The sequence below is a fragment of the Elephantulus edwardii genome, unplaced genomic scaffold (assembly GCF_000299155.1).
Source record: "Elephantulus edwardii isolate Elephantulus edwardi_28Jun2011 unplaced genomic scaffold, EleEdw1.0 scaffold00093, whole genome shotgun sequence".
Taxonomy (NCBI): domain Eukaryota; kingdom Metazoa; phylum Chordata; class Mammalia; order Macroscelidea; family Macroscelididae; genus Elephantulus; species Elephantulus edwardii.
The window spans coordinates 6,412,179-6,417,481 of record NW_006399843.1 but is presented as its reverse complement, the minus strand read 5'-3'; the positions used below and the strand labels follow the sequence as shown (position 1 = coordinate 6,417,481).

The following is a 5,303-nucleotide window of genomic DNA, read 5'->3' as shown; positions in this document are numbered from 1 at the left end:
TTGCTTACAAGGCCCACAGGAAAGTCCCAGCAGCCACACCCTAGATCCAGAGGCCTGATGTGAGACGGAGCTGACTTAGGACTGTGGCCCCAGAGGAACCAGAGATGGGCACCTTTGTCCACCCTTGCTAGAGGGACGCTATTCATATGATTTCTGAGCAGGAATCAGAGCTTGTTAAGAAAAGATAAAGAGCTTTCAAAGTTCTGGGAGTATCCCGAGAATAGAAGATGGTGAAGGCTCAGTGCCCCTCTCCAACACCACAGGACACTTACAGGAAGCCGTGCTTACAGGAAGCACTGACCTTCAGTGATGTGGCTGTGAAGTTCACTAGGGAAGAATGGGAGCTTCTGGACCCTGCTCAGAAGGCCCTGTACCGGGACGTGATGCTGGAGAACTACAGAAACCTGGTGTCCATTGGTCATAAACCGAGCAAACCTGATACACTGCCCAGGCTTGAAGGAAGTGAACAACCATGGATTAACTTTCCTGAAAACCGCAGGGAAAGCTTTTCAGAAGTTGTCCAGAGAGCTGATGATCATCTGCTTGGGCTCTCGTCTGATGAAAAAAATTACACAGACTCCAAAATAGTAATCTTAATTCATTGGAAGATCATCCACAGACACCTCCCTTTGATGTCATGGAAAACCATGGTATATTAAAATTCCCTGATGAGTCAGATTTCACTTTACCAACAGTCCATCGGAGAAGGAACAATGAAGTAAGTCACTTTGCTGAGCTTAATGGAGATGAAAACACCTTACACCTTGGTGACTATAAACAATTTGGGACTGGAATGATTTTTCCTGAAGATTGTAAACCCCATTACACTATGGCCAAATTCCACAGGAATCGGGCAACTTACAAAATTAAGAAATCCCATGTACGTAGTGTTTGTGGGAAAAACCTTGCGTGGCATTCAGGTAGCACTGTCCACCAGCGACCTCACGCTGGGGAGAAACCCTATGTGCGCAGAGAGTGTGGAAAAGGATTCATCACAAAGTGTAACCTCACTGTCTATCAGCAAACTCATAATAGGGAAAAACCCTACACGTGTCCTGTTAGTACAAAAGCTTTCAGTAATAAGGGGCATTTATTTTGTCACAAGCGAATTCACAGTGGAGAGAAAACCTATAAAGCCCACGAATGCGGTAAGGGATTCATCAAGAAGTCAAAACTCACTAGACACCAGCAATGACCTACTGGGCACACCTCCTGTACATGCAGTGAATGTGGCAAAGGCTTCATGAGAAAGAGTGACCTCACTCTGCATCCGCAAACAGGTTCAGGAGAGAAATCCTTTAAATGTGGAGAATGTAATACAGCACTGATCCATAAGACAGGGGTACCTTTCCAGCGGGGAAATCATGGGGAGAAATCGTACGTGTGCACTGAGTGTGGAAAAGGTTTCATTCAGAACGGACACCTCGTTATTCACAGGAGAACACACAGTGGAGAAAAACCCTATGTGTGCACCAAGTGTGGGAAGGGTTTCATTCACAAGGGACACCTCATTATCCATAAGCGCACACATACAGGAGAGAAACCCTACGTGTGCATCGAGTGTGGTAAAAGTTTTAGTCAGAAGGGACACCTCATTATTCATAAGCGCACACATTCTGGAGAGAAGCCTTATGTGTGCCCTGACTGTGGTAAAGGGTTCGGTCAGAAGGCCCTCCTCATTATTCACAAGCAAACACACACTGGAGAGAAACCCTACAAATGCAATGAGTATGGCAAAGATTTCATCTGGAAGTCAAAACTCGCTAGACACCAGCAATGCCACACTGGGGAGAAACCCTACATATGCAAGGAATGTCGGAAAGGCTTCGTCAGGAAGCACAACCTCACCCTCCATCAGCGCATTCTTACTAGAGAGAAACCTTATAGATGTGATGAGTGTGGTGAAGGGTATTCTCAGCGGGGCGCACTCACCATCCACCACCGAACGCATACCGGGGAGAAACCCTATGTCTGCAGAGAATGTGATGTGGCAAAGGCTTCATCAGTAAGGGTCGCCTGACTGTGCATCAGCGAACTCATAGTGCAGATAAACCCTACAAATGTGATTGTGGTAAAGAATTCATGAAGAAGGAAAGGCTTACTGTCCACCAGCGAGCACACACTGGAGAGAAACCCTACGAGTGCCCCGAATGTGGAAAGGGTTTCAGACAGAAGGGACACCTCATCAGCCACAAGTGAACACACACTGGAGAGAAACCCTGTGTGTGCAGCACATGTGGAAAAGGTTTCCGTCGGAAGGAGAAACTCACTCCTCATCAGAGAATTCATAGTGGAGAGAAACCCTACACTGACAACAAATTTGGTACAAAGTTTATCTAAGAAATCTTTTCTCATACCACTTCAGCGGTTTCAGAGAAGGAAGACCTCCTTTTCATGCACTGAATGTGGAAAATCTTGTGCCCAGATGTCAAGTATCAATACATGGGCTATAAAACCCTATCAGTGTAGGTTGTGTCTGATAACCTTCAGGACGAATCAAGAGCTCACTGTCCATGAAAGATCTCATAAAGGGGAGTCATATAGTTGCCAGGGATGGGGACAGACTCTTGCATCTGTTTCCCGTTTTCATTTACATCAAAGAAAACCCAAAAGAGAACTGTGTGGATTCTGCCCTGGAGAAAAACCCTTTCAAAGAAAGTTTCACCTCACCACATAGCAGTGCTGGCTGCCCTGTGGGAGAAAAGGACTATTAACACAGTGATTGTGCAGATGTGTCCTTTCGCAGCTCTGACCTCAGTAAACATCGCTGGGCTCCTATCAGGAAGGTATCCTTGAGAGGCCTCTGGAGATAACAGAATTGATCCTGTGGAGAAACTGGATGAACTGATCCACGGTAGTGCCTTCAGTGTTCAGGATAGAGACTGGAAAAGCCTGAAAACTTCATTCTACGTAATCAGTTCTATCACCAAGACATAACATGACGTTACCAGAAACACAGGCCCACCTAGGGTTCTTTTATACCAATAAAATAAATAAATATGTGAGTTAATAATGAATCAAAACAATTAACATTTATAATTCACATGAATTTAAAGGGCTGAATTTAATAATTCATAGTAAAGACATTGTGGTAAGACAAATGCATAAGCAGGAACTGAGTGAGGCACAGAACAAGCCCGACTTCCTCATGACATCACAAGGAATGAAATGTAGTTTGCAGACAAGAAACCTCCACTCTTAATACTCTACAAATGGAATGTTGTGTTTTTCAAATCCCTCTATTCCTGAGATCAAAGAATGTGGGCAGAAGGTCATGTAGAGAAAAATATAGCTTCATTAGTAAAGAATTCTTTCTGTGATTCCTAGTATTAAGCTATGAGAGGTCTTAGCTCTGGGCTGCAGTCTTTGAGCTGTTAGTCTTTTGCTTACTCCCTTTCAAATATAAAAACAAAACAAAACAAAAAAAACCAACACTCTTTTCCTTTCCTTAAGTATAGGAACACATAACATTTTTAATTTTTAATCATTCTATTGTTTCAATAAACCATTTTCATTTATATCTTAACAGAGCACACCCTCCTAAGGCTAAAATGGCACAGGCCAGGTGTGTAAACAAACTAATGTTCCAGGAACCTGTAACTTTACTTATTAGTCAGCCAATTCTCAAAAATATCTCAATGCCACTGGTGGAGTGTGTGTGTGTGTGTGAGGAAATGTTTTTCCAACCCACTTAACAGATTGGTCATTTTCTAGCCCAAATGTCAACCAAAGTATTGCAGTCCCACCCCAGGTGCCCCCTAGTCTCATCAGACTATGCTGACTGCTTCCACCGGGCCCAGCTTCTGGTGGCTTTGCTTTCATCAACCCTGTCACGTCCTGCCTCAGTGGAGCAGATACTCAGACCCAGTAAGGCTTTCTTCCTCTGCAGTTCAAATGGCTTTCATTTCTCAGTTAGTTACTGTCAGGTGTGGTCCAGTCACAAATGACTCATAGCAACGTCTGAACAACCGATCTGAGTAGTCCTATCCTGTGCCATCATCTCTAATGCACTTGACCCCATTGCTGCATTCATTGTGTCAACCTACCTGCCTGAGGTCTTCCTCTCTTTCACTGACCCTCCACGCTTCCAAACAACATGCCAACCTTGCCTCTAAGGAGCACACTTCTTGCACCCTCTCCAAGACATATCTATTTGTTCTTCTGGCCGTCCATGGGAAATTCAGTTCTTTTCCCCAACACACAACTCAAGGCATTAATTCTTCTTCTGTCATCCTTTATTCATTGTTCAGCTTTCAGATGCATAGAAAGTAATTGAAAAAGCCATGGCTCGAATTAGATGCACCTTAGGCTTCAAAATGACATTACTACTTTTCAGTATTTCGGAGAGATTCCCGACAGCGGACTTGCCTAAAGCGATTACTTCTCAGTAAATCTCTTTAATCTGAAATGTCCAGAGTCTGAGTTTTACTCTTGGACATAATACTGTTGGTGCTGTGCCTTGCTGAGCCAGAGGGGGCAGAGTGTGCGCCAGCCACGCGCCGCACGCAGGCGCAGAGCGGTCTGCAGGGAGCTCCAGACAGGCGAGCCCGGAGCCTGGCGCCCCCTGGTGGTAGATTCAGGGGAAAGGAGCCTCGAGGTTGGGCGCGGCAGCCACGGAAGGACAGAAGGAAGGAAGAAAGAAAGGACGGGAGGGGTCGGGGTGGAAGGCTGGCGAAATAAGCGTCAAGAGGCGCAGAGGGCGGCCGGGGTCTCACAGAGCCGAGCAGCTGTGCCACCGAGCAAGGAAGCGGCTGCGATTTAGAATCTGAGCAGAAGGAAGCAGCGGCGCGGTGCCAGGGGACGTCGCCTGCAGCCAGCCACTCATCATTGCCCCCCTGCCGGCTTCCAGGAACCGCGAGGGAGGCTTCCAGGGGTGGTGCCCACAGACCGCGTGTAAATCAAGTCAGACAGTGTTAGCCCCCCACCCCACCCCGGACCGCCTGCACTCCCAGCTCCCCGAGGGGAGTCTACAGCGTGCCTCCAGGTGGGGGAACGGATTAACTCTAGGAGGTGGTTTTCATATGTCAAGCGGGATATGGCCTTTGGGTTAGACTGCTCAAGTCTTAGAGATTGACCATGGAAGTTTCTGGTAACTTGGCACAAGAAACATATTATAATTTGAGGAACTAGTATGCGACACGGCCAGGCTGAGAGAGTAGCCAGGTTACACAATTATTCTGTCCTGGAAGGAGCAGTAAGGAGCCTGATAGTGTCGGCTCAGGCTAACCCCTAAGGTCAATTGTTGAGGCCCACCAGGTACTGCGCAGCAAAAAAAGATGCACAGGCTTCTCCCATAAAGACCA

At 46.4% G+C, this 5,303-nt stretch overlaps 1 pseudogene; it reads left to right on the top strand.

Annotated features, from left to right (window-relative positions):
- The first annotated feature begins 296 nt into the window (after positions 1 to 296).
- LOC102847481 lies at positions 297 to 4,680 on the top strand (annotated as a pseudogene).
- The last annotated feature ends 623 nt before the right edge of the window (positions 4,681 to 5,303 follow it).